General features: G+C 34.4%; 1 protein-coding gene across 4 annotated transcripts in view; it reads left to right on the forward strand.

The window, feature by feature from the left end:
- LOC106080393 (homeobox protein prospero) overlaps nt 1-27,350 on the forward strand; it is a 237,675-nt gene that overhangs the window by 23,896 nt on the left and 186,429 nt on the right. Inside the window, exon 1 of one of the 4 annotated variants that reach the window (XM_059361344.1) lies at nt 4,118-4,176. The exons of the other annotated variants lie outside the window; for them this stretch is intronic. The gene's annotated coding sequence lies outside the window, so the exon portion shown is untranslated. Of the gene's footprint in view, nt 1-4,117; nt 4,177-27,350 lie in introns of those variants that run through there. 4 annotated transcript variants of the gene reach the window in all.

Genomic DNA, 27,350 nt, shown 5'->3' on the forward strand with positions numbered 1-27,350 from the left:
TTCAGGGTCAAAGGCAGACATGCCCCTGCGCTACGGTGCCCTCCTTATTTAAGCATTTTCTTGATGTAATAAAACACTAAAATTTGCATCTTATATTAAAAATTTTGTTTGGAATCGACAAATTAGTCTTTGCCATTGGTGCATTGGTAAGGTCCAATTTTGCTCCACTGCCGTTGGTGGTAGAAGGCCACACCATAACTCAGAGGTAAGCAAGTCCGCCTTTGACGCAGAAAGCATGGGTTCAAAACCCTGAGAGAACATCAGATGATATTTTTAATGATGCGATGATTGTGAGTTAATTTCCCTAGGTAATCATCCGCGCAGGAGGCCATCTTAGCGCATGGGTTACCATGTCCGCATAGGATGCCGAACGCTTATGAGAAAATTACTAGGTTAGGTTAGGTAAGAGTGGCAGTCGTTTACAGACTCACTTAGACAATTTTAAGTCCATTGTGATTCCAATGTAGCGACAGACCAAGGCTTCTGGCGGGAATAGAACGTACGACCCCTGCACTGGTAATTCCAGCACGCTACCAACTCGGCTACCGGGGCGTCCTATGCCCTTACTAATGCCTGCCAGATTTGTGAGGTATGCTGCCATATCAAAACTTGTGGTCGCATAGCGACGCCGTTCGGACTCGTTTTAAAAAAGGGATGTCCTTTCTCATTGAGCTTAACTTTAGTCGGGCTGCACTCTCTGATATGAGAGAAGTATCGCCAGGATTCGAACCCAGGCGTTCAGCGTAAAAGGCGGACATGCTAACCTCTACGCTACGGTGGCCTCCATGTTATTTTGATATAACAGTGGATATCCATAGAACTACCGTCACAGAGCACGAATTTTGATAATCGATTTCAAAAACTTATATGATAAAATGGCAGAGTATAGTGAACACTTTTACAAATGATGTTTGTACAAAATTATCAACCAATGCTTCCACCTCAAAAACTTTTACTCATAAAAATCACACCTTTATATATTTTAAAGAGTCGGAAAGATCTAAGGGAATATAATGACGTTCTCGTATCTGCCTCATTGTCCGTCTGTTTACAAAACTGCTGTAAGTCTGTAAAGATGAAACAATTGAACTGCAATTTGTTACAGATGGTTTTTCTTTAGCAGATTATGTTCAAATATGAACGATAAGACCATTCTTCCGATTAAACGTCTAAAGCTTATAAAAAGAGGAATTTTCATCCCTATTCAAGAAGTTTCAAACAGTGAGTTATTGTGTAGGTGGACAGCGCCATCTATGTCGAATATCCCCCATATAATCGCCATATATCCGATTCGCCATATAAGCCTATCCCACGATTTACATTAAAAAAAAACTCCTTTTTATACCCTCCACCATGGGATGGGGGTATACCAATTTCGTCATTTCGTTTGTAAAACCCCGAAATATGAGTCTAAGATCTCATAAAGTGTATATTTGTTGACTTTCATGACATTTTAAGTCGATTTAGTTATGTCCGTCCGTCTGCCTGTAGAAAGCACGCAAACTTTCGAAGGAGTAAAGCTAAGCGATTGGAATTTTGCACAAATACTTCTTATTAGTGTAGGTCGGTTAGGATTGCAAATGAACTAAATCGGTCTATGTTTTGATATAGCTGCCATATAAACCGATCGTGGGTCATATCCTCCCTCCATTTGAGTTATGCCCAATTAACTGCAAACTAACACACTTTTTAAGAAAAACTATCAAATTGAGTACACAATTTTCGAAATCATCATATTTTATATCCATTGAGGTTTTGTTTTTGGTAAAAACCCAAATCTTTAACAGCAACGCTCTTAGGTCGATTATAGTTCTGGCGAATATTTTATTGGCTGTTGCATACTTCGGGTAAGGGGAATCCATATGTACACGCACTGAATACTGAATGAAAAGGTGGGCTCATTTTCTTCTTTTGCATTGTTCTAAAAAAATATTAAAATATAAATATTAAATATAAAATATTATATATTTCTTCCAGGAAATGAATTCTAGCAACAATCTAATTTGAAAAATATAAAACCTAGTAAAAATTTGTATAGTTTAATACAACCAGTTTGAATATTATTTTTAGGATCAGTGTTTAAATAATTACCATTTTATAAGAAAATATTAGTTACACCATTTTGTATTTTAGACTATAATAAAATTTTGAAAGTATCTTTGATGAATTATCAAGATCTTAATATTAAAATTTATAAAACAACAACTGGCTTAACAAGTCTTAAAAGATCTCTCCCAAGGTATCTTAGCAAAACTTACTCTTCCCACTCCTAGACATCAAGACTTAATGAATTCAAAATACTACACTGAGTGGCAAATGAGAGCCACAAAACACAAGTCTCAGCTAAGCCTTAACATTTTGTATATGGCTGGCAGAGAGACATCTATGTTCCCCTTGCTTTTTATGAAACCCCCCACTTTCCAATTCGCCATTCCTCTGGCACTTAAATAAAAGCAAAAAAATTGGCAAAGACAGGGGGAAGTGTGATGCCCATTTTGCAAAATTTCTATTGCAGCATGTTTTAGCACAGCCAAAATGTTTTTAAGAATTCCGAAAAGGGCAAAGAGTGCATAGTTTGTGGTGGGGCTGGAGGAGAGAGCTCACTTGAGTTTGATGTATTAGTGAGTGAGTGCTGTCTCTTGATTTGAAAATGCGCACTAATGCCCAGAGAGTGCAAGAGAAAGCAACGCATTTGAGTTGTGCTCTAAAACTAGGAAATGGGGTACCAAATTTGTTACTCTGCTGTTGTTGCTGCTGCCGAGGTTGGTGTTGCTCTTCCCCAAGTTGGATAGATAATGCATACGTTTAGCCTGGTCACTGTTAAAGCTATCTACACAACATCCCACAAATAGACACACGCACACACACACACACACATATGCTTGTATATGGCAGAGTTGAAAAGTCATTAAACCCATACTACTCAGGCTGCCCTCACAAACCCCAACACACACACACTTACACACACATAGAGTTGGCTAGAAATGTGCTATCCTAACCTTAGCTAAGCACATTTCGATTGCACATCTCCACTACCACCATCGAAAATGTTGTGCCACAAGCAAGTCAGCCAACAGGCACTCATGCCAAGGCAAAGCAAAATGCGGCGAGTATCCCATCTAACTGAGTGCTCTGCATGTATGAAAGCCTGCAGGAGCTTAGGCTGAATGTGCAATGCAATGCCAATGACTATGATGGTGATGGCGATGGTCTCGATATTATATGGTGTGGGGGGCTATGACAATGGCATGGGTGCATTCCTGTTACTCTTTAGGCCTAAAACACAGCACACATTGCAAATTTTGTGTTGTACGTGGATTTTTTCGCGTTAATACGGATGTGATGTGCCATACACACAGCTCCCCATGCATCACACAAACACACCCTCCATATGCACATATTGTTGCCCCCTAACATCAGCACTGGTCGTGGAGCAGGCCAGCAGCTAGCTCCATATGAAAGTGCACGAAAAAAGGCGATATATGGCCACGGCCACGACAAAACGACGGGAAAAAAGCGGGGTTTTGCGCGGCCTATGCGTTTGCTCTGCCAAATGATTTTTTTGCCATACGTCAGGCGATTAGTACAAAACTTAACATCAACGTCGACGTTACATAAAAATTTTTATTTTCGGTTATTTTTTCACTCCAAAAAAAAAACAGCAACAAAAACCATCACCAAAAACTAGCAAAAATTTTATAAACAAAATAGCCTATTATTCTGTATTTTTGTGTTTTTTGGCCTAACTACCAACAAAAAAAAGGAGACTACGCGATTTTTGTTTAATTGGGCAATAACAAAATTGTTTATTTTTGGAACGGCAAAACTCCTTACACTTTGGTTTCTTAACAAAATTTCCTTTCGATGCAACTTCAAACAAACAGAATCATAGCCAAACAAAAAAAAAGCAAAAAGTTGTAAAAAAAATTTGTGTTTAAACTTTGTTAATAAGTTTTTGATACTCCACCAAAAAACCGCCGATTGCAAAAATTTTGTTCAACCACAAACCAGACCACCACCGGCACAGTGAAACAACGAATACAACGACGTCAATGAGCAAAACGATGATGTTAAGCCAGAAAATGTTAAAGATTCTCCAAAGAACAAACGATTTATAAGACAGACCAAAAAGCAGCAAACGAAAACACAAGATGTAAAAAAATTTGAGATATCCTGGTAAGCAAGCCCAACTGATGTGTATGAGAAACGAAAAAACAGTGAATCAATTGGAATAAGTGAACATCTTAACCTGCTTTTTTAGGCAGCAGCAGTCACCATGAAGGGGGAGGGGGGATCTAGCAGCCGGCTTCTTATTAACACCCCCTCCAACTGAATAAGTAGCATAGAGTGTAATCACAACCCCTAACTTCTCCTACTCAAGCTTTACAAATTGAATATATAAAATATACATCTCAAAAGAGTTCTCTCAAATTTTCTTATATTCCCCTTGCCTTAGCTACAATCCCTTGCCCCTTGCCACGCTTTCACTCCCCTCTACTGCTTTAATGAATATGTGTTTTGTGACTTAGGAGAGCACAGATATCCTTGAGAAACACCAAACACCACATGTACTCATTTGCAGTGCATCTGTACTTGTGTGTAACTGAGAGAATTCAAAGAAATTGTGTCTTAGTATTGGTTAACAGTACTTGCTGCAGCTGCTGCTATCTAAACATGCGTAGGAGCAACCACAAATATTTCAAATCTCTTTTTTTTTTTTATTTCTAATTACCAATGAGTAAGGCCCGGCCAAAGAAACTCCAAAACTGAGCAAGGATTTTTCTAGCCTAGCAAAGAATAGATAAAAATACAAGCAAGAGAAATATTTGACTAAAGACCACGAACAAAAAAACAGAATTGATACATCTCGCCTTAGAACTGTAGACATTAATGTGTAACCCCTTTTGCCTTTTTTTTTTGGGGGGGGGGGAAACTGCTTATGGTCTAAGGCCAGTGAGTGTGTGTAAGTGTGGAAGAGTGTTTTTGTAACGGAAGTGCTTGTTTTTTGGCAAATTTCCAGCCATATCCTTTCGCCTGAATTATCCTTATGTTATAGTTTATCTCAGGCTTTGTGGTAAATAACATCTCTAATGTTAAGAAGGAAAGAAACGAAGAAATTTTTTATGGCTTTAGATACATTTCGTTAAATTTGTATGCATTTCTCCTGCTGAAGAAACATACGAGTGATTTCAAGAAAAAGAGAACAGTTTGATGAAATCCACGAGCATTAACGATTCTCTTAAAACAAAAAAAAAAAGTAAACAAAAAAAAAAATAAGTGGTTTAATAATAAATTATTAAAAAAAGTAAATTTGTGCAAAAAATAACGGGAATCTATAAAAAATTAGAAAAAAAAAATCAAATATAAAAAATAAAAGTAATTTTAAATAAATTTAACGAAATGCCGGTTCCAAAAAAACGGAAGCAAAACAAAATTGAATTAAAAATATATTAAAACCAGAAATTTATTAACTTCTTTCCTAAAAAACAAAAAAATTTTTAATGTCTTTATACAAAAAATATTAAAACAAAATTTTATTAACTTTTTTCCTAAAAAACAAAAAAATTTTTAATGTCCTTATACAAAAAATATTAAAACAAAAATTTTATAATTTAAAAAAAAAAAACATTTTTAAAGTTTTTATCCCAAAAATATTAAAAAAAAAATTGCAATAACTTTTTTTCCAAAAAACAAAAACATTTTTAATGTCTTTATACAAAAAATATTAAAAAATTTATAAATAAAAAAAAATTATTAAAATTTATTATAAAAATATTCAAATTTTACACACTGATGTTTCAAAGTGAATATAGAATTTTCTCAAATATATTGCCCCACCAAACAAACTTTTAAGGAAAAATGTCCATGCTGCTAAAGAAACGATAAAGACTTCAAAACTAAAAAAAAAAAATATTTTGTGCATTTTCATTTTGTCTAATAACTTTCAAAAACTTGCAAAAGATTGTCATTAATTATACCCTACACCACTACTGTGGTACAGGGTATTATAACTTAGTGAATTAGTATGTACCACCCAAAAGGATGAGAGATAGACCCATTGATAAGTATACCGATAGACTCAGAATCACTTTCTGATTCGATTGTCCTTCCGTCTGTCCGCCCGTCTGTCTGTCCGTCTGACCATGTTAATTTGTGTACAAAGTACAGGTCGCAGTTTTTATCCGATATTGCTCCCATATATATGTTCGTCCGATTTTGAGAAATATTGCAAAAAAAGTGCTAATTTGTTAACCGATTCTTTCGAAATTTGTAGGAAGGATTTTCTTATGACTCTCAATATAACTGGTGAATTTTATAGAAATCGGCCCAGTTTTAGATATAGTTGTCATATATGTATATGGCCAGATTTCCACCCCAAGACCCACTGCAAGCGCATTGTTTGACCAATCTTGCCAAAATTTTGCACAAAGCTTTCCTCGACGAATGCTAAATTATTTGAGAAATTTCCTCGAAATCGATTCAGAAGTATAGCCCCCATATATATGTTCGTTAGATTTTGGATAATTCGCCATAATGTTGTCATTTGTCAACTGTAGTTTTTCAGTTTGAAAATATTTGCCGACGTCCATCAAAATTGATTCAGAAATGGTGGTAGACCTATAAATACAATATAGGGTAGGTGTAGGGTATTATACAGTCGGCACCGCCCGCCTTTTGCCCCATCCTTACTGGTTTTTGTTTGTTTCTCTTGCGAGACGAGCTCAATGAACGGAGATTTTCTTTGCAAATGGAAAAGATTATCATTAATATCATTTCATATTTTTAAATGGATTTAAGGGATCCTTTTTGACTCTGGATCATAACCATTGCTTTTCCCCAGTAAAGAAAAAAAATAGGCATTTTCAAAAAATATCCATACAATTTCCTCAAAAATCGCATTGACTGGAAGTAATCACCACCCACTCAGCGATTAGCATCTTTAAATATTTGTCTTCTAAGGCACTTTTTTAGAATTTGAAACAAAAATTTTGGTAAAATAAGTGAAAAAAAATTTTACAAATTATTTTATATGAAATATGGTGAATAACCCAGCAAACATATTGATGCGATTTTAAAAAATTTTTATTTTGGAGTTCAACGAGGCAACGAGTTCAACGTCGAACTCCAAATAAAAATTTTTTGAAATCGCATCAATATATTTGCTGGGTTATGCACCACATTTCACATAAAATAATTTGTAAGAATTTTTTTTTCAATTATTTTACCAAATTTTTGTTTCAAATTCTAAAAAAGTGCCTTAGAAGGCAAATGTTTAAACATGTTCGCCTGTGACGACGAATGCCTGGGTTCAAATCCCGGCGAAAAATTAAATCCATCAATGGTTACTAATGCTGGCTACAGTTGTGTGTAAACCTAGCATACCAAAACTTCTCTACTATGAGGTGTCGCTATGCGGCATGTCGTTCGGACTCAGCAAAATAAGGAATGATTATTTCAAACATTTTTGGCAAATAGAAAACTGTTTAGAACAAAGTTAAAATTCTTATGATCCGGTTATAAGTCCTAAGGATAGACATCACCCAAATTACTTATACCCCATCCCACTCTTAAAGTTAAAAGAGATGTAGCAATTGAAAAAGTGTACTGTTTTGCTAAAACTGATTACATCAAACTGAACGTCATGACATTTTAAGTCGATCTAGCCATGCCCGTCCGTCCGACCGTCCTTCCGTCCGTCCTTCCGTCCGTCCTTCCGTCCGTCCTTCCGTCCGTCCGTCTATCTGTTTGTCGAAAGAACGCAAAATTTCGAAGGAATAAATGAGCTAGCCGCTTGAAATTTTGCACAAATACTTCTTATAAGTGTAGGTCGGACGGGATTGCAAGTGGGCCATATCGGTTCATATTTTGATGGAGCTGCCATATAAACTGATAGTGGATCTTGACTTCTTGAGCCACAAGAGGGCGCAATTCCTTGGTTGAAATCAGTCCATAATCTTATATAGCTGTTAAATAAACCTATCTGGGGTCTTGACTTCTTGAGCCTCTATTGTGCGCAATTCCTATCCGATTTGGCTGAAATTTTGCACGACGTATTCCGTTGTGATTTCCAACTATTGTGCTTAGTATGGTTCAAATCGTTCCATAATCTGATATAGCTGCTATCAAACCGATCTTGAATCTTGATTTCTTGAGCCACTAGAGGGCGCAATGCTTAACCGATTTGGCTGAAAATTTGCATGAGGTGTTTTGTTATGACTTGCAGCAACTGTGCCAAATATTCAAATCAGTCCATAACCTGATATAGCTGCCATATGAACCGATCTGGGTTCTTGACTTCATGAGCCGCTAGAGGTCACAATTATTTTCCGATTTCATTAGAAAGTTTTGTACAACGACTTCTCCCATGGCCTCCAACATACGATACATACTGATACATCTGATACATCTCCCATATAAACCGATCTCCCTATTTTACTTAAAGAGCCCCAAAGGGCGCAATTCTTATTAGATTTGGCTGAAATTTTACACAAGGACTTCTACTGTGGTCTCCAGCATTGAATTCAATTAGCATAGCAATACTTTTCTTTTATCCTCTACAAAGGTTAAGCAAAAACATAAAGGCGACGGCAAATGAAATAGGGAATTTTAGCTTCAATGCATAACTGTGGCCATTGTATTTTATTAATTTTTTTTTGGTAATCGCAATAAAAAGTTAGTTTTTAAAAGGATTTAAAAGACATTAGTTAGTGAAGCTAAAAAATCACCCTTTATAATGTGACTTGAATGATGTGTTAATTCCTACTGTCCCTTTCTAAAATGTACACTTTTTTCGTTCTACAATATGATAACAAAATTATTGAAGAATGGGATGGAATCATAAAAGTCTTCAAAAAAGACTACTTTTCATATAGCAAATTTGTATACCCTCCACCATAGGATAGGAGTATACTAATTTCGTCATCCTGTTTGTAACTCCTCGAAATATTCGTTTAAGACCCCATAAAGAATATATATTCCTGATCGCCATGACATTTTAAGTCGAACTAGCCATGTCCGTCCGTCCGTCTGTCGAAAGCATGCTTGCTTTTGGAGGAGTAAAGCTAGCCGCAGTGTAGGTCAGTTGGGATTGTAAATGGGCTATATCGGCCCACGATTTGATATAGCTGCCATATAAACCGATTTGGGATCTTGACTTCTTGAGCCGTTAGAGGTGTTTTATTATGACTTTCAACAACTGTACTGAGTATGGTTCAAATCAGTTCATAACCTGATGTAGCTGCCATATAAACCGATCTGGGGTCTTGACTTCTTGAGCCACTAGAGAACGCAATTATTATCCGATTTGGCTGAAATTTTGCACGAAGTGTTTTGTTATTACTTAATATAATAATGAATAATATGAATATGAATAATTCAAATCGGTCCATTACTTGATATAGCTGCCATATAAACCGATCTGGGGTCTTGACTTTTTGAGCCTCTACAGGCAGCAATTCCTGTCCCATTTGGCTGAAATATTGCATGACGTGTTTTGTTATGACTTCCAACAACTGTGCTAAGAATAGTTCAAATCGGTCCATAACCTGACATAGCTGCCATATAAACCGATCTGGGGTCTTGACTTCTTGAGCCACTAGAGGGCGCAATTATTATCCGATTTGGTTGAAATTTTGTACAACGGCTTCTCTCATGACCTTTAACATGAATGGCATGACGAACGAAAATTGCATGACTCCGTTTATAGCTTAATTCAGCTCCCCTATAAACCCCTATATATATATATAAATATTCATTTCAATATAAATATTCAGTTCAATTATGGTCTGAAATGAACCTTAACTTTATATTGTTCCAATAACATAGCAATTATTTCCTTTTATCCTTTGTTTGCCTAAAAAGAGATACCGTGGCAAGAGCTCGACAAATGCGATCCATGGTGGAGGGTATATAAGATTCGGCCCGGCCGAACTTAGCACGCTTTTACTTGGTTTACTTTAATTGGCTATAACAGAACATTTCTTCCACTAGCCGAATGTAGAATAGCGTTGCAAGCGCCTTGATCTTCTGCGCTCATTCTAAAATCTTTGACACCAAGTTTCGAGGTGTCTCCCACCACTTGATATTGGCGAGAAAATCAAAAACAACAGCATTTGTAAATATTTTAACGTGGTTAAACTACTCTGCAAAGCAGAGCGCTGATTATAAATAGGTTTACAGTAAACACTTTTTTTTTAACGGCCACCCAGATTTAACTTGAAAACAAGTAACAGTGTGCTAAGTTCGGCAGGGTTCAAGTTTAAATTCTTTGCACAGTATCAATTTTTAGGCAGATAAACGAAAGTCAATAAGAATGAAAATGCTATTGGAGCTATATCGGGTCCATATTCGGCCCACGCTTGGCTTGGATGTTGGAGGCCATGAAAGAGGTCACTGTGCAAAATTTCAATCAAGTGGGAATAGAGTTGCGCCCTATAGAGGCTCGAAATATAAAATCGGGAGATCAGTTTACATGGGAGCTATGCCAGGTATGTCAACAGATACCGGCACTTAGGTGGAGACCCAATATCAGACACCAACTTAGGGGAGTGGTATTCAAACAATTAAGGATTTTGTGAGTAGCACGGAATTCCTAACTTAAAATGTTCTTTTTAGAGGTTACTTTACAGTTGTTAAAGCCACAACAAGCCGATTACTGGCTTAGGTGTATGTCCATAGTGGCATGGGGCGGATTAATATCCGCACCCTCGTTTCAACCTAAACTATGCCAGTTTATGGACAAACCATATTTGTATTTTATAAGTAGCCGCAATTTCTAACTTAGATTTTTTTCGAGGTTACTTTTTAGTATGTCCATGGTGGCATGGGGCGGATTAATATCCGCACCCTCTTTTCAACCTAACCTAATGTGGGGGTAAAATAAGTATTTTTAGATTGATTTTAGCACGACTTTTTTTGTGTGTATTTCATCGCTGTGTTACTGTCGATTCTTTCATTATCATTAGGTCATAATGTCTATACTCCTGTAAAGTCCAGGCACCTTTCATTTGGTTTAAGTTCTTAAAGTTATTCCTTAAGAACTATGAATATAATGATCTTAGATATTTTAAATTTGTATTGTATTTGTATTGATATTCCAATTTGTATGGACTATCAGAGAAGTCCATAATAATTAATTTTTTTTTTTTTAATTTTTTAAAATAAATAAATTTTTTTTTTTTATATTTTTTTTACTATATTTTATTACATTTTAATTTTAATATTAATAGTTGACGTTTTAAATATTGTTGCATCTTTCCAAATTGTTTATTATGCCAAAAGTTCAATCCACATATTAATTGTTTTTTTCTCAATATTAAAAAATCTCTTAATACTCCTTAATCTAAACTCTTTATATATTTGCTTATTTGCTCTTCTGTACTACCAAGACCTATGTTATTTAGAAGAATTTCCACAGAACAACAAAATCACAATGTATCTCAAACCTCAATTGTACATTGCTTTTATACCCCTCATATCATCATCTAAATGGTCTGCCACAGTCTGGATGGTCTCTCTGGTTATCTGTTCTCCTTTGGCTTCTTCAATACCTTCTGCTCAATTCTTAGAATGCTCATCTAACACAACATCCATGAGAGTCAATGAAATAGGGGGGTGGTTGCCTGTATTGAGCTTTGCAATGTTTTTTTTGCAAAACTACTGGCGCTGCTGCCACAGCTGCTGAGCTAAGACACCCTTTAGACGTTAAACTCTCTTTTAGCTCCTTACCTTACCCCCTACCACATAATTTATCTAGGACTTCTTAATAATTTAGCAAGCTTTTGCAAGGCATCTTTTTGTGGGGTTTTTTTGCGATCTTAGACTCATAAAATTTAGTTCGTTTTCGGTCTCACAGTCAGACTGTTGTTGTGACACAACGTGGTAGACATTTGAGATAAGACAGGAAAAAAAACACGACTCTTTAACGAAATTAGGCATGAAAGCCTAGGTTTTTGTCAGCTTTTCTCCTTGTTTCTTTTGCGTATATCGTTTATTGCCGTTTTAACTGTGGAATGTGTTAAAGAAGAGAACAAAACAAAACAACATAACGTATGAAAAAGGAAGGGTCTTGAAGGAGAATGAGAAAACGCGCAAAAAATACTAGGCCTAAAACCAAAAAAATAAAAATTATTCAAAAACAAAACATAAAAAAAAAATGTTGAAGATTTTCGGCACAGTTTATGGTAGATAGTTGAAATGAATGAATGCCAAAGAAAACAAAAAGAAAAAAATTAAAGCTAGAATTTCCATGAACAAATAAGTTTTAAACATGACAAGTTTCAGTATTCTTTGTTTTTCGAATTCAAAATTTTTGGAGTATTATCTTTTACAGATTGTGATATATAAAAAATATAATTGTGTGAATAAAAATGACAAAAAAATAATTGAAAGTAAATATAACGTAACCAGCTTCCAAAATTGAATAGAATTTTGTTAACAAAATTGTTAAAAAAAAAATATTTATGTTCTATGTCTATTAGCAAGTCTTAAAAAATGGTTAATGCTTAAAAGTTAATTTAAAAAAAAAATAAATATTTTCGAATAAACAACTTTTCTTTATTCAGAGTTACTAAAAGATATAAAACATAAATAATTGTTTAAAAAAATATTATAAACATTTTAGAGATTCCTTGCATTGGAAACTTTCTACCAAAATTTAATATCGATGCGAGAGTTTTCTAAAAAAAACAAACAAAGCTTCAAAAGTTTGGTACTGCACTTTACATCCTGTTTCAAGTTCTTTATACTTCGTTGTTTTATTTCATTGCTAAAGTCATTGAAATCTGCCCTTCCTCGTCAAATGCTTTTAAAACATTTAGAAATTAAAAATGGATGTCATAAACCTATAGTGGCTGAGGAAATCATAAGAAATTTTTTTCTCATATATTTTTAAAATCTTTTAAAAAATCTTTTTTGTTTAAAGATTAAAAAAGTCAATATGGATGATCAAAATAACGAAAATATGGAATTTTATAAAAATCGGACAAAGTAATCGACGGTCTAGTGCTATTGGTTTAAGATTTAAAATCATTGGTTGAAGTAGGATTTTATGCGCGGGCGGCCGACCTTACACAAAAATGGCGGTAGTAGTATTAAATTAATTGTATTTGTACAAATTTGCAACCTTTGAAAGCACATGTTTTAAGATTCAAACCACCATGGTGTCTGCCTAGTTAGAAAAAATTGTTAACCGATATGTAAAAAAATACTTTCTTTTGAAAGATCTCAAATTGCAAATTTTGCCCATGAACATTCCACTAAGTAACAGGGGCAAACTTCTCACATATCAATAAGTGCAGTTCGATTCACGTTTACGCTCTATGATAACCGAGTCCGGACGGCGTGCTGTAGTGCGACACCTCTTTGGAGAGAAGTTCTACATGGCATAGTACCTCACAAATGTTGCCAGCATTAGGAGGAGAAAACCACCGATGAAAATTTTTCTGATGGTCTCGCCAGGATTCGAACCCAGGCGTTCAGCGTCACAGGCGGACATGCTATCCTGTGCGCTACGGTGGCCTCCACCGATCTTAGTCCCACTAATATTAAAAGAAGCTAAATTGTATTTTGGGGCAGTCTAGCGCTTTTTTACAACTATAAAATGTTGGGTAACTGAGTTAAAGCGCGGCCGTAAGAGCTGCCATTTTGAACACCATGTTGGTCGACCTATTGAGGTGTCCACCTTAGAAATGGATAAAAATCCACAAAATGTTAGATGCAAAGGTCACAGAGCGGCCGTAAGAGCTGCCATTTTGAACACCATGGTGGTCGACCTATTGAGGTGTCCACCTCAGAAATGGTTAAAATCCACAAAATGTTAGATGGCAAAGATCACAGGTAATTCAAAAAACGCTATGCATCGCATATTAAGGGAAAATTTTATGATGAGAAAGCTGTGCGCAAGATCGGTGATGCTCTCAAGGTGCTGTTCACAAATCCATGCGTTGGCAAAAATCCATGAATTAAAGCAGACGCCGGGGTCCATGAATATGATGGTACTGAAGTGGAGGCTTTAACCAAGCCTCCGAAACGTCTGCTAATGATGTATGAATACAGTGCATTGCGTTGGCAAGAGGAAATTAGGAATTTGAGGCAGGGAAAAGGATGTAGTGGTTATTGACATTTGTCTTAAATCTTTGGATGTCAAAGTGGGTGGGAAAAATATTAGCCGGAAGTCGATTCCACATCCGAACGGTTCGGGCGAAATAAGAATTCTCTCTATAATGCATTGTGCGGCCCGCTGGCCAATCAATTACAAACGGGTGTGAGTTCCTGGAATGTCTAGTATCCCTGACATACATCCTTACATCGGGAATAAGAAGACGAATATCAGACGAACACACACCATGGAAACATTTTATCATTCTTGTCCGTTGACACGGACAAATATATTCTTTCAGAAAAGAAATTGCCATTCCGCCAGTATGTCTGGCCATTTCTTTTCTGTAATCAATAAAAATCTTTTATTCTAGTAATATTCAAGCTCATATCTTTCCCGCCCGTATCTCTCCCCTTTGGGAGATTAAAAAAAATTATATGAAATCAATGACCAACCGTTATATGAAACCATAATGAATATAAAGTTTTAATTGCTTCACTAGATTTAGCGCCATCAGATTATTAAAAAATCCATCGGACAAATTTTTCCAAGTCAAAAAATTTGAACTTACAATCTTACAATCTTAAAGCAAAAAATAGCAGATAACTATGTGATTAAGCTGAGAAATATTAGTGAAGATAGCTATAGTTCATAATGTCCTTTACTACTATGTAGAAGAAAATTTTATTTATAGAGCACTGTTCCCATCTTCTAAAAAAAAAAACATACATTGACTGTTAAATGTGCGTACAATTGCTGTCATACCGTTTCTGAGTAGAGCTAAATTTGCCCATGGTGCGTATGAATGACATGATGAGTGGTTATGTTGCTCATACGCAACCCAGCACTGCCAGCTCTGTTCAAATGGCATAACATAAATACCAAAGCAGAAATGGGCAAAAAATTTGTGTGCATGTTAGAAGAGAAAAAAAAATTAAAAATAAAATGTTTTCACGAAAACTAACAACTGAATACCTAAGCTGATTTTTCCGTTAGTGGTTCTATTGAAAAATTGGTTATGCCGTTTAAGGTTAAATTTCTCAAATTTTAATTTAGTCAGCGGTTTCCAGAATGATTAAATGCAAATTTTGCCCATGAACATTCCACTAAGGAACAGGGGCCATCTTCTCACATAACAATGAGTGCAGTTCGATTTAAGTTTAAGGTCAATGATAAGGGGCCTCCTTTTTATAGCCGAATCCGAACGGCGTGCCGCAGTGCGACACCTCTTTGGAGAGAAGTTTTACATGGCATAGTACCTCATAAATATTACCAGCATTAGGAGGGGTACACAACCACTGAACATTTTTTTTATGGTCTCGCCAGGATTCGGATTCAGGCGTTCAGCGTCATAGGCGGACATGCTAACCTCTGAATGATCACTTCCAAAATTTTTTGGAAAATTTTATGTTAAAATTTTTGAGCTTTATTTCTGACTTATGACAAGCCAATTTTCCCGCAAATCATAGCCTTATATTTCCTTCCTAACTAGAGCTCAAATTTTTTTTATGGCAATTCTATATGAGGATAGTTTTTTACCCATTCGCCGTAATGATTTAATTTTCAAGTAGTTTTTTTGTGATATACGCATTATATTACCGCCTTGATTAGCGTCATCGAATGATATGTTATAAAGATTTAATTGGAATCATAATATGGAAGTGTACGATGGGTTCTGCTTACAACTTTTATTATATCTTTTATTTTCTCAACTAATGCAGTCAACGAAATCAATTTTTCTTTCTGAGCCCATATATATGATAGGAAATGGTTTTCCCCGCAAAATTTATTAAAGAACATTGGGAAGATCGACACGACATCTATCTAGCGATATCTCTGCAAAGATAATTTCAAACCACTACTACTTCTAAATAACCCATGATCATTCCATTAAGGAACAGGGGAAACTTCTATCATATCAATGAGTGCAGTCCGACTAACGTTTTAGCTCAATGATAAGGGACCTACTTTTTTATTCTGGGTCCGCATAGCGACACCCCTTGGTAGAGAAGTTTTAAAATGGCAAGATACTTCACAAATGTAGCCAATATTAGTAAGGGGATAATCTACGCAGAAAATTTTGTCGATGTTCACGACGAGATTTGAACCCAGGCATTCAGAGTCATTGGCGGACATGATAACCTCTGCGCCACGGTGGCCTCTTTTTCATACGACTAGGAATACGACGTACTTACCACCTACCTAGATCGTTAACATTAGTGAAGGAAAGCAAATGCAAATTTGCCAACGAAACCCAATTAAGGAAAAGCTGAGACATTCTTCTCTTATCAATGATAAGCTCTAATTTTTATTGCATAGTTCAAATGGCTTGTGGCTGGACGACACCTCTTTGTAGAAAAGTTTTAAATGGCTGGTTAGGAAAGGTTAGAGTGGTAGTCTATTTTCCAAACCGAATCACTTATTCCAATCCATTGTGATACCACAGTAGTGACAGACCAGGCTTCTGGATGGAATCGAACCTGGCTACCAGCGTTACCCGCATGTCTGAATGCATTAAAAATATTGCCAGCATTAGTTGAAAAAGGGTGTGGATATAAATCCGCCTCATGACACTATGGATACAAACAAAGCCAGTACTCAGCTTGTGCGCTCTAAATACTTAAAAGTTACCCCGAAAAAGAAAATCAAAGTCAGGAATTCCATGCTACTTACAAAATCCCTAAGGGGAAAAGTGAGACGATAACAACTGCAGAATTTTGCCAATGATAGCCTTTATTAATTAGGGATAACTACAGCTTTGCCATATAAAATCTTCTCCGCAAAGAGTTGTCGCTCTGCGGCACGACCTTCGGACTCTTATCATTGAGCTTAAACTTGAATCAGGCAGCACTCAATGTTATGTGAGAAGTTTGCCTGCTGTTCCTTAATGGAATATTCATGGGCAAATTTTCATTTGCAACTACAGCTAAAAATTTTTTATTTACGTACCAGAACATTGACCTTGACGTTTAGTCTAAGGGCCACGGTGGTCAGAGTAAAAAACTGTAGACCCAAAAGAATGAATGTGGAACATAGGGTTGGATACTTAAATCACCAATTGACTTCAAAACAAACAAAAAGACAATTTTTGCTCCAGCATCAGATACATATAATAAATCAAGAATAGGCTATAATGACCGAATGTTCTTCTCTTGAATGTTGTCATAAGCGAATATGACTTTGACAGTACAAGCAACATTTGGACTATATAGAGTTGAGTTTTGTTAAGAGGGTGCTTGTTAATCATGAAATAGACTCTTGTTTGCATTCGTCATAGAAGTGATGTTTTTGGTGATCTATCGTATCATTACTCGTCATAATAAATAATCTCTGAACTGTATTCCCTTTTGCGCTCAAAGAAATTGTTTTTGAAACCATGGTATTTAGTATTTTATATATTTCGAATATTATTTAGTATTTTATATATTTCGAATATTTTTAATTTTTTTACTTTCTTATTATTTATATATATTCATTTTCTTATTGTTTCTATTATTTTTGAGCATACTATCCTAAGATTATCTTAAATAAGTTTGTTAAGAAAATTTTAGCTCCTGATTAGATAGTGAGAAAAAGCAAAGATCAGCTGCGATCAAACACAAACGTACAATATCAATTCCCTAGGGTACCACAAAAGGCCAAACTGGCCTCCGAGTGAACTCACCTAAGGTGTGCTACCCTTTAAACCTAACCAGCAAATCGCCCAAAAGGCCAACAAAGCTGCTTAACAAGGTATAGTTAGAAAATTGCCTAAATGTAGTGCCATTTTACAAAAATTGTATCTTTAATTAGTCAGTGTCCCATTGGAGCTTGGATTGAAATAAAGTGAACGAATAAAGCCAGTTTAATAAAATTTTTCCCGTTATATGAGGTCAGAGTTTCGAAAGAAAATGGAATTTTTTATAGCTCAAGATTTTTAAAAAAAATTCTGAAACTTCTGGCGTATTTCACTTACCGTGTTAGTGTCTTTATGATACTCACAGGGTTTCCAAAAATCGGACATTTCATGGTTTCGATATTAGAATAGGTTAGGTTAGGTTGAAAAGAGGGTGCAGATATTAATCCGCCCAAGCTACTATGAACATACACGTAAGCCAGTAATTGGCTTGTTATGCGCTCTAAAAACTATAAAGTAATCTCTAAAAAGAAAATTTTAGGTTAGGAATTCCCTGCTGCTTACAAAATCCTTAATTGTTTTCAATACCACTGCCTTAAGTTGGTTCATGTCTGGTATTGTGTCCCCACCTAAGTGCCGGTATCTGTTAGACAGCAAAGCCGGGCAATGACAAAGGAAGTGCTCCAACGTCCATCATCTCCCCCGCATGACCTACACATGATTTCCGTATTAAAAAAAATATACTTATAATTCTGTTTTAGCGCCTCCTAAAGGCTCAAGAAGTCAAGACCCAAGATCGGTTTATATAGCAGCTATATCAATAAATGGACCGATTTGAACCGTACTTCGCACATTTGTTGCAAGTGATACCAAAACACCACGTGCAAAATTTCGCTCAAATCGGATGAGAATTGCGCCCTCTAGAGGCTCAAGAAGTCAAGAGTCAAGATCAGTTTATATAGCAGCTATATCGAGTTATAGATCGATTTGAACGAACAGTTGTTGAAAGTGATATCAAAACACTATGTGCAAAATGTCAGTCAAATCGGACGAGAATTGCGCCGTCTAGAGGTTCAAGAAGTCAAGACCCAAGATCGGTTTATATGGCAGCTATATCAAAACGTGGACCGATATGGCCCATTTACAATCCCAACTGACCTACACTAATAAGAAGTATTTGTGCAAAACTTCAAGCGGCTAGCTTTACTCCTTCGAAAGTTAGCATGCTTTCGACAGACAGACGGACGGACGGAGGGACGGACATGGCTGGACCGTCATGAAATGTCAAGACGATCAAAAATATATATATTTTATGGGGTCTCAGACAAATATTTTGAGTAGCTACAAACAGAATGTCGAAATTAGTATACCCCCATCCTATGGTGGAGGGTATAAAATCTCCGGTGAAGAGCAATTCACAGCCTACATAGAAAACATTAAAATCACAGTTTATATTATGTTGTTCTCAGTATTTCTGCTTGCCAACATAACTATAAGAAAATATCATTCAATAAACAGTAGAATACAGTGCACAGTATGCATAGCTAATTTATTTAATTCTAACCTCAGAGGTTATCATTCAATAAACAGTAGAATACAGTGCACAATAGGCATAGCTAATTTATTTAATTCTAACCTCAGAAGTAAACATATCAGTGTTTGGCGCTGAATGCCTGGGTTTAAATCCCGGTGAGAATTATAGAAAAAATATTTTCAGCCATGATTATCCCCTCCCAATGCTGGCGACCTTTGAGAGGTACTTTTCCAAGTAAGAACTTCTGCCCATAGAGTGGTTGCAATGCGGCACGCCATTCGGAGTCGGCCATAAAAACGAGGTCCCTTATCATTGAGCTTAAACTTTAATCGGACAGCACTCATTGATATGTTAGAAGTTGAGACCTGTTCTTTATTAGAATGTTCATGGGCAAGATCTGCAACCTAATCCTTAGTATATGAAAAACGATTTCTATTTTTCCCAACAACCACCTTCTATTCTTCATCACAAAAACATTTTAAATGTTCACAAATTATCTTTTTATAACTTCTATATTTATTATAAATAATTTAAAAGAAATTCTCTCAGGATCACCTTCTTTTATATCTCAAACAAAAATATATCTTAACTTTCTCTCTTACCAATGATATAATGTAGAGAATTATCCTACCTTTATCCTACATTTTCGCTCCCCCTATTTCTGGGCATCTTATTTCTCCAACCATTTTAGTTCCTCGACATTTTAAGATACGCATACAATCTAAGAAAAGATGAATATTAAATAAATCCTGACCAATCATAGTCAACGGCATTAGCAGCATCTCAAATACAGGCAAACGGTATTCAACATTACCCCAAGGGGTCCTTTGCATGGAATGCTAACTAAGAAATCAACCTAGCATACAACTACCAAATTTGCCCCAACACCAATACTAATGTCGAAAAAAAAACACATTTTTACAAACACCAGCATCGTTAGTTATCAACACTTGCACACACATAGCATTAGCGACGATTACCAACACCTTCGTGGACCATTTTGATGTCGGCAAGACGAACGTCTTCGTGTTGTGTTGTTGGCATGAATGAAGATTTCCTTTACCACTCAGCTAAGGAAGGATGTTTTAGAGTGTGTGTGTGTGTGAGTGTTTGTGTGTGTGCGTATAAGTGTTGGTCTTTGCTACAAATGGGTTTTTGTGTACTACTGCGCATTATCCTTGTTCTTTTCCTTTGGCACACACACACACACAAACACAGTGACGACTTGCACACAAGCCAAGTCATTCGGTTTTGTTTTTCGCAGAGCACTGCCGAGATACGAACATGTTGCAAGACACATTTACTAGATGCTGCTGCTCTTACATTTGCAAAGTGGCAGAGAAAATGTATAGAAATTATATGAATTTCTATATATTTTTGTGTGTGTGTGTGTGAATGGGTAAGGGTATATAAAGAAATGTGTATATATATTATATATATAAAATAGATAACTTTATAAAATGTTGTTGACCATGGAGGGTACAAATGTGTCAGTTTCTATGGGTGTGTGTGTGTTTTTGTCCACATAAATGCTGAGAAATCCTGCTTCCAAGTCTCCCGTCTGTGTCTGTGGATAATTTTAAATCAAAGATGGTTGGTAGGTAATTGTGGCAGTGAGTGCGACAACAGCAGCAGCAGCCATTGCTGCAGCTGCCCCAGCAACAATTGCCGCTACATTCACTTGCATGTTGCTGGTGATATTGTTGAAGGGGGGGAGGGAGGCCAGTGAAATGTTATACATTATAGAAAATATAGAAAATTATAATATAGTAAAACTCAAAATGAGAAAGAAGCTGACGCTGAGCCAGGACGAAAATGCTACGACTGCGATGCGGCCACGACTTCGTCTAAATTCTCTGCATTTGGCTGAAGGAAATTCTAACGAACCGAACCTTGTGAGAAGTCCACTTGCTCTTGTGCCGAGTCTCTAGAACAAACTAAGCAAGCAAATGCCCTGCACCTCTTGTCTTTGGCTATGGCATCTTTTGGCCTCCTACCTACTCCTCCTACTGCCATGTTTGCTGCATGCATCCTTTCTTAAATTCAACATTGGGCAAGGATCCTTTGGCATGCACACCACACTATGAGGGCTAGGAATTCTTGTGTGTGTGTGTGTGTGAGTGTAGCTGAACTGACTTACTTGAAAGGGCATTTGTGTGGCAATGTATGTTATGATGCTGATGATGATGATGAGGACATTGTTGTTGCTGGTCCTCCCTCTCTCCTTGGAAGCTGTTTTTGTGCTTTTCGCCTTTCTGCCTTATTATATTTTTCGTGCACAAGTAAATATGCCAAGAGATTTGCCAGCTGTTTGTTGGTGTTGTTGCCAGGCTTTGCTGCTTCTGCTGGTGGTTAGAAGTGATGGTGGTGCTGGCAGTGATATGGTGGCCATAAGTAGAAGACCAAGACCGAATTGCAAGACAAAACGAAATGAAAAGAAGGACTCATTGTGACCATTAGACATTTTGTAAGGTTTAGTTTAGCTTTGGCTACTTTTGGCGTGAGTTCTCGTGTTAAATATTTTATTTCAAATCAAAATAATATACTATATATATAATATATATATATATATATATGAACGCACTCACACACACATATATATATAAATAATTATATATATTGGAATAATTTCCCACTTACGCACATCGGCTATGCTCTCTCCAAAAAATATTCATCTAAAACATCAGTGTGTATACATTTAAATATATATACATCTACACCTACTTATATATATATATATATATATATATATATATATATATTTAAATGTGTATATATATATATATATCTAAACGTATCTGTATAGAAAATACTCCAAAAATTATATGTATTCAAATAAAAGGATATAACTTAAACATCTTAAGAGTTATTCATCTTAGGTCAAGCGAACGTTACGTTTGTTGCGCGCTTTAAATATTCGTTCGTAGGACTTTGAATACAAAAAAGAAACATAGAAAATCTTAAATATTTAAAAAAAAGAAAAATAAATCATTTAACAACGATCATTAAAAACAAAACAACAACAAAAAATTGCGCTTTAACAACTAACAACAAATTAATTAAACATCATTTAGAAAAAAATCTCTTTCAAAGCAACGAAGCATTAAACTCAACTCATAAAAAAGTAAAAAAAAACAAACGTCATAATTCGTTAATTTCGGCCACCTCCAAAATAACAAACGGCTTTCACAAAACGAAAAACCCCCCAAACGATAACTCGATGGTATATAAATTTTATTTTTAATAATAATCAGCTATCATTTTTTGCTCAATGCATTTTTTTGTTAATATTAATTTAATAATATAAAAAAAATATATTTAATAATACAAAATAAGTGAATTAACTCAACTGCTAACTAAAAAAAAACAGTGAAAACTTGGAAAGTGATTTTAAAATTATTAAAAAAATTTTAAAAAATTTTAATGAGAATATTTTTCAATAAGTGTTTTATGGAAAAAAACAAAACAAAAAATAATACAACAAAAATACCAAAAATGCACATAACAATTTCTTTTTAAATAAAATCGATTTGAAATTATTTTTTCTGTTTTTTTTATGACAAAAAATATTTTAAAAAGTGAAACATACTTCGGTTTTAAATAATTTAAATTTTTTAAACAAAAAAATTTTAAATAAATTGGATAAAGCAGGTGCTTGAGAACCAGTAAATAAATCTATAATAATGTTTAAACCCCTGAAAATATTTTTATCTGAATCATATAAAATGAAAGAATCATAGAGAATGAATATAACTTTCTTATAAATAACTAGTAGGCTGTTATTTTTTAAAATAAAAAACCTTAAAAAAGTAGCCGAATCTATTTAAAACAAATAAAGTCTCGTCAAAGAGGGATATTAAGAAAATATGACATCAAAAAAATATATTTACGCTGTTAAAACCATTTACAACAAATATCATTATCAGTTTTTCGAGAAATATTTTCATCTGAGGCAAACCGTCAAAATGAAGATTACAATATTTTCAAAGTAAATAATGGCAGTTGAAAACTGTGTATCCTGGAAGCGAAAAGGACATGTTTCAAATCCAAAGATTCAAATAAAAATTATTTAAAGTAAATTAAAAAAAAAAAAACAATAACAAAAAAGTGTTAATAAAATAAAATAATAGGTTACATTAAATAAATAAAATAAAAATAATAAAATAAAAATAATAAAATAAAAAAAATACAATAAAAAAAATAGAATAAACAAAAATAAAATAAAATAATAAAATATAATAAAATAAAATAAAAACAAAATAAAATAAAATAAAATAAAATAAATAACTTAAAACCATTAAAAAAACTAAAATAAAATTAAAAGAATAAAAAAATAAAAAAATAAAACAAAGCAAAATAAAAATAACATAAAATAATATAAAATTAAATAAATTAAAATATAATAAAATAAAATAAAATAAAATATATCAAAATAAAGTGAAATAAAATAAAATAAATTAAAATAAAATAAAAAAAATAAAATAAAAGAAAATAACATAATATAAAATAAAATAAAAATAAAATAAAAAAATAAAATAAAATAACAAAATAAAATAAAATAAACAAAATTAAAGGAAATAAACTAAAATAAAATAAAATAAAATGAAGTAAAATAAAATAAAGTAAAAAAAAAATAAAATAAAATAAAGTAAAATGAAATAATATAAAATAAAAATAAAATAAAAAGAAATATAATAAAATAAAAAAATAAAACAAAATAAAATAAAAAAAATAAATTAAAATAAAAAAGAATAAAATAAAATAAATTAAAATAAGTAGTAAGTAAAATATAAAAAACAAATAAAATAAAATAAAACAAAAATAAAGTAAAATAAATCAAAATAAAATAAACTAAAAAAATTACCCATATGAAACAAATTGAAATAAATTTAAATATTTATAATAATAAACCCGATTCCACCGTAGTGCAAAGACTAGCATATCCGCCTATGGCGCTGAACGCCTGGGTTCGAATCCTGGCGAGACCATCAAAAAAATTTTTCAGCGGTAGCTTTCCCCTCCTAATGCTGGCAACATCTGTGAGGTCTATGCCATGTAAAACTTCTCTCCGAAGAGGTGTCGCTCTGCGGCATGCCATTCGGACTCGCCTATAAAAAGGAGACCACATATCATTGGCTTAAACATGAATCGGACTGCACTCATTGATATGAGAGAAGTTTAACCCTGTTCCTTAGTGGAAATGAAATGTTCATGGGCAAAATTTGCATATTAAAATTTATCCTTGATTTTTCCAAGATCTTCCAGCTCGAGTTCACATTCAATGTTTTCTATTCAAAGAATAGCATAGTAAATAACTTAAATAAGTTTGCGCAAGTGTGTGTTATTATTCAGAACACTTAAGGCTGGTTAGTGGATCGTGATTTCTGTTACGCCATATAACTTCATCAGCACCTTTGTCAAATTGATTAAGCTGCCCCACCTACCAAAAGACTATTAAGTACGGAGTAGAGCACGATTTTGTTTTGATACAGGGCTCAATTAAACCCTAAATAATAATTAAATGAAATTAAATATAGTAAAATTAAAAAATAATATAAAAATAATGCAACTAATTAAAAAAAAATAAATTGAATAAAACCAAGAAAATTAAATATACTAAACAAGTAAAAGCGTGCTAAGTTCGGCCGGACCGAATCTTATATACCCTCCACCATTTATCACATTTGTTGAGTTCTTTTCCCGGTATATCTTTCGAGGCAAACAAAGGATAAAAGAAAATAATTGTTGGTATTGGTGCTATATCAAGTTATGATCAGATTCGGACTATAATCGAATTGAATGTTGGAGACCATAGTACAAGTCATTGTGTAAAATTTCAGCCAATTCGAATAAGAATTGCGCCATTAAAAGGCTCAAGAAATAAAAAAGGGGATCGGTATATATGGGAGCTGTATCAGGCTATAGACCGATTCAGATCATATATGACACGTATGTTGAAATTCATGGCCATTGTACAAAATTGCAGTCAAATCGGATAGGAATTGCGCCCTCTAGAGGCTCAAGAAGTCAATTCCCCAAATCGGTTTATATGACAGTTATATCAGGTTATGGACCGATTTGTTGGAAGTCATAAGAAAACAAGTCATGCAAAATTTCAGTCAAATCGGATAGGAATTGCGCCGTCTGGAGGCTCAGGAAGTCAATATCCCAAATCGGTTTATATTTGGCATAGTTGTTGGATATCATAACAAAACACTCACGCAAACATCAAAACATAGACCGATATGGCCAATGTACAATCCCAACCGACCTACAATAATAAGAAGAGTTTGTACAAAATTTCAAGCGTCAAGCTTTACTCCTTCGAAAGTCAGCGTGCTTTCGACAGACAGACGGACATGGCTATATCGGTTCAAAATGTTATGACGATCAAAAATATATATACATTATGGGATCTCAGACGCATATTTCGAGGTGTTACAAACAGAATGACGAAATTAGTATACCCCCATCATATGGTGGAGGCTATAAAAGCAGTACATAGAAAAGAGAATTAATTTTTTTCAAGTTGTTTATTTTATTATTGTATTCGAAAGTTCATATAAAACAGTAAAAAATTATTTTGTTTATTATGAAAAAAAATTAATTTATAAAAGACCTACAAAATAATAAAACAATAATTTGTTGTTTTAAATTCAAGAAAATAAGACAAAACATTCAAAATAAAATAAACAAAATGAAGCAAAATAAAAAAAGTACGAAACATACAACATCCTTCAAATTCATAAAATGCTATAAAAACGCATAAAAAAATAAAATAAATAACATGAAGCAAAATAAAAAAAAAAAGTAAAAAATATTTATCCTTCAATCTCATAGATATATTAAGTTAAACAATCGACTTTAAATTGGCCTGTTAGGTTAGTTTGAAAAGCGGTTTCGGATATTAATCCGTCCCATGCCACTATGGACATTCATCTAAGTCAGTATTCGGCTTGTTGTGCACTCTAAAAAGTAACCTCGAAAAAGAAAATCTAAGTCAGGAATTCCGTACTACTTACAAAATCCTTAATTGATTTCCATACCACACCTCTGAGCTGGTTCATGTCTGGTATTGTGTCCCCATCTAAGTACCTATGCCAGTAAGCCGCAAAAACTGGACAATAATATTAGCCAGTTTTGAGACAAAAGTTTAGTTCGCATATAAAATAACAGCAAAATCGGGTAAAATTAAAGTTAAAAACAAAATTCTAAAAGGACCAATTTACAATAAAGTGCTCTCAAAGACATAACAATAAAAAAAATTCAGCAAATCTTTCCTAAGTATAAAATTTGCATAAAGCTTTTCTGAGGACCAAATAATGCCATTTTTGCTATTGGCGGAAGTTTTAATGAAACATTACTTGGAGCAAAATCTCAGCGAAATTTTCTTGAAAACAGTTGATACACAACTTGCCTTAAAAAATGTTACAGCAAAAATGTTTTCGTTTTTTTCTCTTTCGAGACGAGCTCAATGATTGGAGATTTTCTTTGCAAATGAAAAAGGAAAGTCAGAGATCGCAACACACACCAACCACTATGTGACGCGTTTCGTCTTTGGTTAGAAAACTGTTCAACCATAATAGGTTTGAAAGGCAGGACAACGAAATTAAAAAAAAAATCAACCTAATTATCTCTTAACCCATTAAGGCCTGACCCTCGATTTCATTGTCCGATTTTGATGAAATTTGATGTATTCATTATTTAGACCATTTATATTGGGTTGGTAGGAGGCCACCGTAGCGCAGAGGTTAGCATATCCGCCTACGATGCTAAATGCCTGGGTTCGAATCCTGGCGAGACCATCAGAAAAAAATTTCAGTGGTGGTTTTCCCCTCCTAATGCTGGTAACATTTGTGAGGTACTATGCCATGTAAAGCTTCTCTCCATAGAGGTGTCGCACTGCGGCACGCCGTTCGGACTCGGCTATAAAAAAGAGATCCCTTATCATTGAGCTTAAAACTTAAATCGGTCTGCACTCATTGATATGTGAGATGTTTGCCCCTGTTCCTTAGTGGAATGTTCATTGCCAAAATTTGCATATTGGGTTGGTACATTTTTTTACAAAAAAAAAAAAAAATAATAAAAATGGAATATTTGTA

The sequence above is a fragment of the Stomoxys calcitrans genome, chromosome 2 (assembly GCF_963082655.1).
Source record: "Stomoxys calcitrans chromosome 2, idStoCalc2.1, whole genome shotgun sequence".
Taxonomy (NCBI): Eukaryota; Metazoa; Arthropoda; class Insecta; order Diptera; family Muscidae; genus Stomoxys; species Stomoxys calcitrans.